This window comes from Thermobia domestica, chromosome 8, assembly GCF_964235325.1.
Source record: "Thermobia domestica chromosome 8, izTheDome1.hap1.1, whole genome shotgun sequence".
Lineage (NCBI taxonomy): Eukaryota > Metazoa > Arthropoda > Insecta > Zygentoma > Lepismatidae > Thermobia > Thermobia domestica.
Window position 1 is genome coordinate 141,973,101 of NC_137461.1, and position 13,215 is coordinate 141,986,315.

Consider the following 13,215-nt stretch of genomic DNA (forward strand, 5'->3'; position numbering starts at 1 on the left):
ATATGGTACACTAATTTTCATTTGAGATGTACAAGTTTGTTTTGAAAGCTTGCATAGCACCTCTACTAAACCCCCCATTCACCCAACTGTATGTAAAATAATAATACCAATAATAATAATTCGACTTGAAATAAGAATCACCAGTGGGAAAGAAAGATTAGCACTTGTTTAGTTCCATCTATGGATAACAATACAGAGTTTTCTAAAGACAAGTAGATGGCCAGGTATTTTTGAACAACATTTGACGTATGTGATAGGATTGATAAAATCGATAAAGACAAAGAGGTTACCTGAAGACAGTGGAGTATAGATGCTTCTCAGTTGCGGCAAGTTACCTGCCAATAATGACAGAATACCTGTGATGATGATGGTGATGTACGTATTTAATTTAATGATAATTAAAAATTGTAATAGTACATTTACTTTGTAAAATGTTTTAAATAGTTTTGGTTTAAAGTGGAGAAACTTAATACATGCACGAAGTTCCGAAAAACAAAAGTATTAAGTTTGAATCAAACAAAAAAAATAACAAGTAGCAGTTTGACAGTGTATACTACGTGAAAAAGTTTGGTTTGGTTTTTGGTGCTTAACAAGCTAAATTTGGCCAAGCCGAGGCTTAGTTTCATTTAAGCGTTATATTCCACGGATAGATTAGTATTTTGCATCCTGACCACCATACTAACCCACTAATCTGAACAGTACTGCGGGTAATCTATTAGGCAAGGATGATATCCATTATTACTCCTACAGGAGTACATGGGGAACTGATTTTTGATTGTCTACATCTTGAGATCATCTCGTTGGATCACGTCCCTCTAACAAACTCGATTACTAACTTTTGACCCTGTACTTCCCGGCCAAATTTGATGGTGATCCATGAAATTTTGTGTCTGCATGTCTGCATGACAGATACATGAACAGATAGTATAAATATATATAAAGGAATTTTTGGTAAAGCAAACTCCTTAAAACTCAAGAAAGAAAAATCGTTTACATGAGATTACATTATTGAAGAAATCATGTTGGTAAAAACTAGTTGGAAATGAGGGAAATTAACAATCTATAAAATCATTTAAAAAAAATTGTAAACGAAAGTGTTAAAGTATTGATGGTATGAATGTGCTATGTTCCGTGAATCAGTAGTCTTCTTGTACACTGTAAAAAATGAGGTGTTGAAACAACACAAAATGACTACCACTTTAACGTGTTACTTGTGTGTTAATTCAACACCAGAGCATCGCCTTCCGAGCATATCAGAAATAACTAGTTACTAAGAGAGTTTACATTGGTATTTATCGTTTAATATGAGCAAAGTTTTGCGAAATATCTTTGGCACTTATGCCAAGTAACGAATAATGTTCTATGTTTTCTGTAATTGGTCACAATAATATTGTTGTAAACCTGTGAATCATCTGACAACAGTTATATAGGCAGCAGTTCTGCCATCTTATGTTCATATATGCTAAGACACAAGAATAAAAGATAAAGAAAACAGATGGAAGCACAGCTATCTGTGTAACTGTTGTCAGATTATTCATAGGTTTACAACAATATTATTGTGACCGATTACAGAAAACATAGAATATTATTAGTTATTTACCATAAATGCGAAATATGTTTCGCAAAGCTTTGCTTATACCAAACAATAAAAAACAATGCAAATACTTACAGCCAGTAACTAGCTATTTCTGATATGCTCGAAAGGCGATGTGGCTGGTGTTGAATTGACACACAAGTAACACGGTAAAGTGGTAGTCATTTTGTGTTATTTCAACACTTCATTTTTTGCTGTGTAATAACAATTTTACATCTTTTTAAAGTTATTTTCCACTATCAAAACTAGCAAAATATGACTATTATGTTACCAATTCATCAACATAAAGTGACACAAAGATTTCTTTTCAAGAAAGATTATATTATTAATATTTTTCTTTGTTCTATCAAAAAAAATCTTCTTTCCATATTAAAAAAAATTAAAATATGAAGTTTTCTCAAAAATTATCTTCTTCACTGCGAAAGAGTATTTCTATCTGTTGCTGACTGCAAAACTAACTTCTCTTGGAGTTTACAATGACTTTTAACACTTTAGCTGCCATAGGGGAAGCGGTGGCTCAGTGATAGAGCTTTCACCTATGGTGCATGGGGTCCTTGGTTCGATCCTAGCTCTCGCGCCAAATGAACTTTGTGATGGACAATCACAGTGTGCATGAGTTTTTTGGGGTTCTCCCATTTCCTCCTACTTTCTTCATTAAACCACTTCATTCATTTCTCATCCTCATCGTTTCCTTTAGCCTAGTAGGCATAACCGTGGGATGTGAAACTGAAAGATTTCATTTCATTTTTTCTCATTAGCTACCATATGAGATGAGTGTAATTAGCGCTAGTTTTAAGCCCGGGACCTCGTGAGGCAAATACAACTTACACGTATCTTTTCCTCGGTAGCCGTGTGGTGTGCCGGAGACTCATTCTACTAGTTACGTAATCTGATGGATGGCTCCCTAAGCAAAATACTACAGTTAGAAAACTCACAGACATACAATAATAAAATCAAGAATAGTTCAGATGGAAGAAGGAATTTGAAGAAAAACAGAAACTACTTACCAGAAGTATTAACATGGAAAAAAGGCTCATGTCCGTGTGGAGTGACAGACATGTATATGCATTAGAAGAAGTGAATAATCGGAGAATTGAAACCTTCGAAATGTTGTAATATACAGGTATGTTGAAAAATAGTTCAAGGGATTAGGTATTAAGTGAAAGAGATAATAGGAAATTGTAGGAGAGGATAGGAGTATACTGAAGAACATAAAGACACATTGGATTGGACGATTGGATACATTGTGGGAAATAGAAAGGAATGGCAGAAAAAAAGAGTTCAAGAGGAAGGCATCGATTGAAATACACAGACTAAATAATGCAAAATATAGGAAAGCAAAAGTACATGGAAATGAAAAATCTAGCTCAGGATAAAAAAAAGTAAAAATAAAAAAAGCTGCGTCAAACTAATCAAAAGATTGCTAACCTGAGGAGAACAAGAGCTCAATAATATCAAACAACATTTTTCATTTTGAAGTAAAAAGATTGTTTTCTCTTGCGAGTTCTCAATGTATTTTCGTAGTATCGTAGTATATAATAGTGGCCCCCACGAAAAGATGTTTTTTTTTTCTAGTGTGGCAGTCAATGTCTTAAAAAGTGTGAAATTTCCATCACTTGCAATAAATTTATATAATGCATAACATCACGAACGTTCTTAAACCTCTGTTTAAAGCCTCCTACATATGAAACGCCTCCTTGTTTATGAATATCTGAAGACTTTTACATCAAACACAATACAAAATGCTTTGATTTATTAACAAAGTAGTTGTAACAAGAAAATCCGTTCGAATATTGTGTGCTCGAAAAATATTTGTTCTTGATTTCTATTGTATTTTCACAAGTCTTGTTATTTTCCACTCAGGTATTGCGCATAAATATATCGTTTTAGATAGTGTAGGAGAAACAATACACGGGGGCGTAACTACACAACATACCTTTTAAAATCATAAATACACTATTTACGTAGATGGCGTGACAAGCACTGCTTAAGTACAGTTCAATATATACTCTCTCGCAGAAAAAAGCATTAAAATACAAGTGAGAATATTGAATTGAAATTCGATGTTTTTAAAGCTAGTACTACTTAAAAATTTATCCCTAATATATTTTCTCTAAATGCATTATTATTTTATATATACTATAAAATTGTATTATTCTCGAGTTTATGTGATCCAAATGCAGATAGGATCTAGAGTCTATATGTATATTGCATGTCTTGATACTGATATGTTAGAATTACGTGTCGTGCTTATCCTAGATATTGTTTGATTTCTCCAAAGCGTGCGTGTGCTGAATATATGCTTTCTGACGCTATAATTATAAGCCTATCACTTTATATGTATTGGATTCCGCTACAACGTAGGAAAACGAAATTGATTTTTCCTCCCATTTTCTTGTTTGTCGCACAATTTTTCATGTTCTGTACACAAAGGAGGAAAAAAAATAGAAAAAATCTACTGCTAAAACATTAATCCATCATTTTATTTACCTATGTTTATATCGCTTAAATACATGATATGTCTCACATTCATATTTCATATATAATCTTGATACAAAATTAACCCTTTTTACGTTGCAAAAATCATTTGTTGAAAGTTGAGACGAGTGATATAATCACGCACGATAGGTTCTCTTTTAAACTACAATTTCTTTATTTTCTGTAACAGTGGTTTCCAACCTTGTTTACCTGACACACGCCTTCATAAACCTTGCATACTTCACGCCCCCTTCCGCCCTTTCTGCTCATTGGTCATATGTGGTTCTTAGTTGATCCCTTTTGTGACTTTAGATATAGTTTTGAATTATCAAATCTTCAATAATAATAATAATAATAATAATAATAATAATAATAATAATAATAATAATAATAATAATAATAATAATAATAATAATAATAATAATAATAATAATAATAATATCCTATTCTCACAAGTTTATATTTGTTTCCAGCAAGATTTCTGCGTACTATTGTAGTGCATTATTTATTATTACTATTATTATTATTATTATTATTATTATTATTATTATTATTATTATTATTACCACTAAATTTGGTCTTTGTGAAACGATAGTTCTTACTTAATAGTTATTTTGCGTTTGTACGATATTAAATTTAACGCCTCTTTGTTACAACACATAATATTTATAAGTTAAACAACCATAAGAAAAATCGTAATTTAATATACATTCTTGGCTCCTTGTAATTTAGTTATGAATTGTTTAAATGATGCTTTTAATTTTTTTTTAGTACTTTCAAACACATTGACAGTTCTTTAGACAATTAAAATAATAATGTACTTGTTAAGAAACTACTTTAAAAACTAAGAATTGCGAGTGATGTCGAAAGAAAGCAAAGCAGTATTTACTATTTAGAATTTATTTTTGGCATTGTTGGTAACAATTAATATACGAAAAGCCTACATTACTTATTTTGAAGCTGATTAGTGGTCAATTAATATACGAGCTCTTTCATTTTTGTTTCAACGTCGCTATTGCGTTTCTAATTAATAAAGATAAGCAAATTGTCTATGATTGGAGTATTATAACCATTCACAAGCTATTGTACGTTTCATTAATTTTTCAGGTGATACGAGAAGTTTATTGTGGTGTTGTGAATGTTTGTTGTATTAACTTTGTAATTTTTCGTTTCCATCAGTGTGTGTGTGTGAAATAAAATAGCTTCCAGTTCAAAGAGAAGATTGTATAGTGAAGATTATATTAGGTATGGTTTTACGTTCATTGAAAAAGGTGATATTCAACTGCTACAGTGTGCTGTGTGCCATGCTGTCCTTAGCAATTATGCCCTCCGCCCTGTCCAATTGGGACGACATTTGTCAACAGTACATCCACCTTTCAAAGACAAATCTAATTTTTTTCATTGTGAAACGAAACTCGACTATGTGAAACGAAACTTTAATAGAGCCAAAGATTAAAAAAAAAAAAAAAAAATCTCATAGTATTGGTTAACTCTTATCAAATTTTGTGTACTTGTTAGCCACAGAAGTCGATAAACATTTGGTCCCGTGCATTTCTTCTACCTAGTCCCACCTACTTATTCGCAGCTCCTTCTTCTACTACGCTGTTTAAGTCTTTCATTACTATGGCGTTGACTTTACCTCTTTCCTCCTGATGCAATATGTCACTAATCTCATAATATATTAATTCTACTTCGATGTCATCATAGTCGGTAGTTTGCACATACACTTGTATTATCACAATATCCACTGATTTTGCACTTAGTTTTACAAATATTTGCTGCAGCATTCTACTTTGCTACTCTTCTTGCTACCTCATTCTTCATTGCTACCGCGACACCATTCTCGACCTTAACGCCACCCAAATGAAATATTGTGTAATTTCACGATACTATCTCACCTTTTCCTGACCATTTCACTTCACTCAAGCCCACTATGTTCACTTTACAATTATCCAGTAACTAATTAACTAACTCTAGGGCCTATTGAATCCGAAGGTTCAATGCCGCGTTCACAGATCTTCACTGACTTCTATCCTTAGCCAACTAGATCTAGTTTCTACTTTGTATTCCTATTTCTGCGAGATCCATCTTAACATTGTCCTCCGATCTGCGCCTAGATCTTCCTAATAGTCGTTTTCCGATTGGTCTTCCAGTCAAGACTTTGAAGGCGTTTCTACTTTCTTCCCTGACCTGCCCACCTAAGCCTCCTAGGTTTGATGACCCTAACAATGTTTGGTAAAGGGTGTAAATTATGCAGTTTCTCGTTATGAAGTTTCCGACATTCCTCATTCCCGTTCCTCTTGGGTGCGGTTATTCGTCTCAGGACTTAGTTCTCAAATACTTTCAGTCTATGTTCTTCCCTCAGAGTAAGCGACCATGTTTCGCAACCATCTTTTGCTGAGATCGTGCCAAGTTATCAGTCCTTGTCCGAGGCTTCTGTGAATGTTTCTAAACAAGTGCCTTTTTTTTTTTTTTTTTTTTTTTTACAGAATGAGGTTGTTAGCCTTACCCAAACCCACAAACTGGAGGACTACTCCTTGTCGTCTGTCCGCGATTGCTTATTCAATATATTTGCAGCTAACTTCTATATCTAGAGGCCTTCTCCTTAATCCACAACCTGAGAACGCGGCATGCCGTGGTGACAGGTATCCAGTTTCACTTTTAAATTTGAAGTTTGCCCGCACGTCGTAAAGTTCTTACGTTCCATGTTCCTATGCTGAAATTAAAGTTATTATTATTATTTTTTTTTTCCTTTGATGATTCTTCTCGGAGCAGTTCCCACCCAGAGATCCGAACGGGGAACTAATTTACCTCCGGAATATTTTACCTTAGGAAGAACCATCATTATTTTTATTCTCTTCCTTCATCCCCCCTGGGAAAAAAATATGGCAGTATTCTCATTTCTTTTCTACATTTCCATGCCGTTGACCAGTGACCACCTTGTGGTTCATCCACTTTTTAGGAGTTTCTCCTCCCAAGAACAAGAAGGTGTTCTCCGCTCTCCGCTTACCTGTTCATCCGCTCTCCGAAGAAGCCATGGGCGCCTGGTAGAGATTGACTCCTTATTCCGGGAATCAGTCGGTCCCTACCTACGTTAGCCGTCTGCTTTCTCTCACAGGAGGTGTAACTTGGGATTTTATCTTCGTTTACGATGAGAACCGAACACATTCCTTAAACCTCTTCAGTACTTTTAGAAAGCCAGTTGAATTTACTCCCTTTTATTCCTTATGTCTAACTCAACTCATTTCAGCCCAAGCCAATAGCCTTAGTTTGGAAAGAATCGAAGAAAGGCCATGCTGAATTTCATAAAAATCATTATCCGGTGGGGGCGGGTAGTTATCGTGAAATGTAGACATACACACATACATACATACATACATACAAATGCGTGTCATGTATAAGAATATTTACGTTCGCCTCAGTCATAGGAAATTAAGAAATACAATATTTTCCAGTTTATAATACAAACATTATTTTATAATGTTATTCTTAATAACAGTATTACTGACAGCAGAAAAAATATGAACAAATCAATAGAGAAAGCTAGTAAAGATGGCGCATAACTTAGAGAAAATGATTATCAAAGATCTGAAGTAGTCAATATTCAACAAAGTAAAGGAATACAGGAATACAGTACACACAAGTAAAGGACACGAATTGTTAAATGGTTAATGATAACGGACTTTGATAAACCTCAGTTTTCGCCATCATTCCTAGTGGAGTAGGTGAGATGGCTGATGGAGGTAAAAGAGACAAACGAAAATTCAATCATCTATCATAATATGGGTTGAACAAACAACTGTGCTTGTGAACATATTTCTTCTTTATCTCAAGGCTTCAAACCTCTATTCCAGCTTTCCTGTACATCTCTTACTTTTACCTTACATTGTTTTTGAGTGACCTTTTGCAGCTGAGATCACGCCTTCACAATTATCAAGATATTTTATAATGTACCAACGCCCTAGTCCTGCTGCGTTTTCAGTTCCCTTAGAGCGTTGAAGTCAAGCAGTAATGGTCTGTGCAAGAATTTAAAAGGGTGATCACTGGGGAAGAGCTTCTAGATTAGTAATACTTTTGCATTTGTCGAATCTACAAGAGTAATATACTTGCTATAATTATGTGGAGTACCCGGTGGGGGCATTCGGTCAAAAAAGTGAAAAACGCTTTTTCAGGCCAGCTATCCTGAATGAGGTTTTCTTGGGTTTTCCTCATTCACAAGAGGTAAATGCCGGAAAGGTACCTAATTTATAGGTCCCAGGCCGCTTCTTTCCTTCCCTTTCCCCGGATAGTGTTCTTGCCGAAGGACGTCATCTCTCATACGTGACGGACTAAATGGCCATAGATGCCGACAGTCCAGAAATCTAAGTCCTAAATTCTGTGGACTAGTGTTACAAGACCAAGTGGTTGATCGGGGATTATGTTTCACAAAATATTAGTATAATACAGTATGCTTGCAATACTGGAAATATCGATAAGAGACTGGTGGTTTGTACCGTATTTGTGTAAATTCATAAATATAAATAACTAGTTTTGTTTTATTTAAAAATAAAATATTTTCGAAAGAAAGAAGTAATTCATTATCTGAGAAACTTCTTCTGCAGATAGTTCTTCATTGGCTCAAAGGACTGAATGATTCGAATAATTTTGTCATATGGTTTTTCTGATTTAAAGGAAGTGTTTGAAATTCAGTTTCCGACCCACTGGTTAAGAGAGTATATGAGGACCGTTTTTTAAAAACTCGATAGAGCAAATTGTGAGAAAGGGATGTATGCTTTTTTCTGGTATGCTTTTTATGCTACCAGTCGAGCTGTGAAATCAGAATTGACAAATCTCGAAATGTGCCATGTGTATAGAATACTAAATCATGAGCTTTTTGTCAGAACTCGATTGAAGTTATGTACAATAAGAACAAAAATGCAATTCTTGTATAAAAAAAAAAAAAAAAAGTTTTGTGCTCTATCGAATATTGAAGAAACGTCCTCATATCCTACATATATTGTGTAATTTCTTATTTATATATTTGTCTTATTTACTTGTTGTGGTGAACTATACAGATTGCATATACTAGGGAATAGATTAGTACTTGTTAACGTAGTGTTTACAAAATTAAATCCAGCAGATACGAACAAATCTACAAGTTCCTAAGCGTAAACAAACTTCAATATTTCTGTGCATTTAGTTGCCTTGTCATTGTTTGATCAGAGAGTGATCCGAACAAAATGTTTTGATTCTATGTTTGCTCAAATTCGTTTCTGTCCTTACTATTTTGTACCACAAAAAATTCTAATACCAGCAGTGTTTCATATTCCATTTGCAACTTCGTAAAAGACTGCTGACATTCGTGAATTATAGGTTTCATCACTTGGCTTGTGAAAAATATTGTACTACTTAGAAGTTCCTGTAAAATTTATCAGAAACAGAATTTACAAGAACTTCTGAAAATTTATACTTGTAGATTGTAACTTGTGAGCTCATAGAGTAGGTAGTACATGTAGTTTTCCGAGAAATAGGCTGCAGTTGGCATTGGCAATGCGATGTTCACACTGCACGATGATGACATGTGACGAACTATGTAAATGAAAATAAAATAGCGATGACATTTGTTAATGTGATGACCACATATTCCCCGAACATTTCTAAGAACTTAAAATCAACTTCTGGGTTTTTAAACTTTTTGGGTTTCGTGTCAGATATATACGTAGAATGTAGAACAAACTTTTCTACTGGAATTCACAATTTGAAGAAAAGCAAACTAATTATTTTTAGTGATGGTCGTGCATTTTCGTCTCAACTCCAAACTTTTACATTTTTTCTTATTTCAGATATGGGGAATTTGTTCAATATGTTGCATGCCACACAATCGAAGTTTAAAAAGAATAAGGACAGAAAAAGAACCCAAAGTAAAAGAGTAAGAAAAAAGGGTATGCTCATCATGAACTACTCGCACTATATATCATTGCAACCGGAAGTTCATGTATTGCAACATCTGCACTAATTGCACAACGAATTTATTACATCAAACTCTAAAACACACTTTATTTTATTTGAGTACATGTCCATGGTAACTATACAACACTAAATATTTTCAAATGTATCATAATTTATTCTTCAGATAATAATTACACTTTAAAAAAAATAAATAAAGATCCATAAATTTTATTTTCTGCTCAACAAGTCTACACAATTGCAATCTGTTATTTTTTAATGACTATTGTAGTATATGAAAGGCAGAGACAGATTGTAACCGTGAACAAAATTGCAGCTTAACCATGTCATCAAGGTTTCGTCATTGTGTTTTCTGCGACAAAGTGCCATTACCATAACTGTACATTTTTTTTTTTTAAACGCTTATTACTCTCACACGAACACCTACGACAAAGCATTCACACAATTTTACGACTTTTTCTTGTACATTTCCTACATCCATCTTCTTATCTGCATTAGTCATGTTGGAGTGTTCGCTTTTCAACATTATCCTACGTATATAAATCAAAACTACTTCAAAATTGTTATAGGTTTGATAATAACGAGGAAATTGTTTATGCATAGTAGTATACCGAATGAATACCTTGTATAAAGCGGTTATTTGGTTCGAAGAAATGTCCGTGCTATGCAAAACCGCCGAGGTTTATTTACAATAGGTTAAATTGAATTTGTTTTTGTTTAGCTCTTCAAAGCTGCTGCAAAATTTCTCCATAACCATCTATTTTGAGCAACTCTTTTCCAGGTTACTCTGAGGTGTTTTTAAATTTTGTTTCAATAACCTCGTATTAGGACTTTCCTAGATCATTTCTTGTCTTTTTAGTACCCAGTGAAGTATTGCTTTTGTCCATCAGTCATCATTTCGCACCTCCAGAATAAGACTGTCGTAGCTCTAAAATATCAATTTTAGAGATAAGATAAAAAGAAATCATTGTACAAGTTAAAAAGAAATCATTATATCTATAGAAACTTGTTAATGTTTATGCTTTTAGGAATTGAAGCATAATTTCAGTGTAGAGAAAGTATCTCTTAAATGCGTACAAATTACAAGTATTGCACATTAAAACCTGACAATAATTTTAAGCCTATTTTGAGTTGCAATATGTCCGACCTACTGCCAATTTATTATCAGTATTGCACGCCTTATACAAATTAATTTCTCCATAGAATCAGATGATCCATACAATTTAAACTGCTATCTTCTGAATGTTTGAGAGGGAAATTAATAATTGAGCTTCGGGAAAGTGAACAAAAATGTAAAATAATTTCGAGAAAATTTTAATTTTTCCCTATTTTCGAGATTTTTTATTGTCTGTCATTTGAGGCGATAATTAGGTAAAAGAAGATTCCTTATTTCGCCTAAAATGTTAGACATAAATCTTATAATTTGCCTGTCATAACTGTATAAGATAATTGGTTAGGAGAACCAAGGATTTGGCCAAATAATGCAATATCCATTTTAATAATTAACATATTAAATTTCAATATCATGAAATATATTAACATTTTTAAAATGTGCTTTTATTTTCTTATAATGAGACATGTAGAAACATGTTAGAAATGTTCTTTTGTGTGAAAGTTATTGTTATCTTTTTAGGACACATTTCTAAGAAAAGGAACAGAAGAAGGGAAAAGTACAGTTCACAATGGATTTTAATGTAGACCTATCAAATTTATATTCCAGTGCAATGAATATGTGAAAAAATAACGTGGTTAAGGCAATTAAGCAATCACATGTGCTTCACAAACGTTGTTTCTTCTTTATTTAGTTTTTCGCAATAAACAGCTAAGAACACTCTTCTAGGTTTTGAGTAGAGATTTTCGTGCAGAAGTTTGTAGATTCCAATTCTGCTTGAGACACAGTGCCTTATATATAAACTCCTCGGATTCCACTTTAATAGAAAGTTCCACCTTTGCTGAACCTATGTTATACAAGGACATTAAAAGCATAATCATAACAAAAAAAAAAAAAAAAAAAAAAAAATCAAGATATCCATCTAATCTTTCATCGTGAAATTCTTTTGCTCAAGTACTAAATCTTAGCAGACATGTCTTCTTCCATAACACGATGTAATTCAAATTTTCGAGGTCATTTTGTCGTGTAGATTATGTAATGGACGAACAAGTTGTGTAGGTTTTCTCAAGATTCTCCCGTTTCCTCCCACAATTATTCTACTTCAACTAACTATTTGTTATCATTTATCTGTACTTAATCTTCCTCCCTCCTCTTTTGTCTTAGGCAATGAATATAATGGCTAGATGTTAAGCTAAATTTTTCATTTTTCCTATAATCATTTTCTTAGTGTTTCAAAGACCATGAAGACATAAAGAAAGAAAAATATACTTAATACAAAATGTTCAACAATATATCCCACAAATATCGCATGTAGATCTTCAGGTGATAAAATATTAATGTCTCTGCTGAAAGACTCTTAATTAGAAAGTTACAACTTTGAAATGTGTACAAATAAATCGACAGAAATTACTCATAGATATATATTTAGGACCACAGTGACTCAGTGATAGAGAGGCCATCTCTGGTGCAAGGTAAACAACATCGTGTCCGTGGGTTTTCTTGAGATTCTCATGTTTTCTCCTACATTCTCATTTCACCAATTACTACATAATTATTTACTTTCGTTAATAATCCATCTTCTTCAGCCTTAAAAAATTTTGACCGTCGAATGTAAAACTAGAAATTTCACTTCATACATATATCTCAAGAAATATTAATATTATTGTGAATATTTTTCTTTTTAGGATAGAGCTGAAAGATGGTATATGGTAGATTGGACTTTCCTATCACCTATTATTGTAAAAGTTTACTCTTGTATACAGTGGTAATAAATATTACAAATAAATTAAGTTTCTTTAAATTTGTTAATTTGTTGGTGAATTATAGGAGCCTAATGACTATGCGTCTTAGGGTATGTTAGATAGGTGCCTGTCAATGACCAGACATCTTAGAGATTATAAGATAGGTACATTTTAATGTCAAAGCACTTAGAGAGGGGGTTAAAGTGCTCTCAATAATCAGGCGTCTTAGAAAATTGGTGGTCTGATAAATCGGTGGAGATTAACGCTTTTTGGTGTCCTGTCTCCTTTTTATGCAGAAATGTTGCTGACTGCTTAAATCTTCGTCACTTACCGATCGTTGGCGA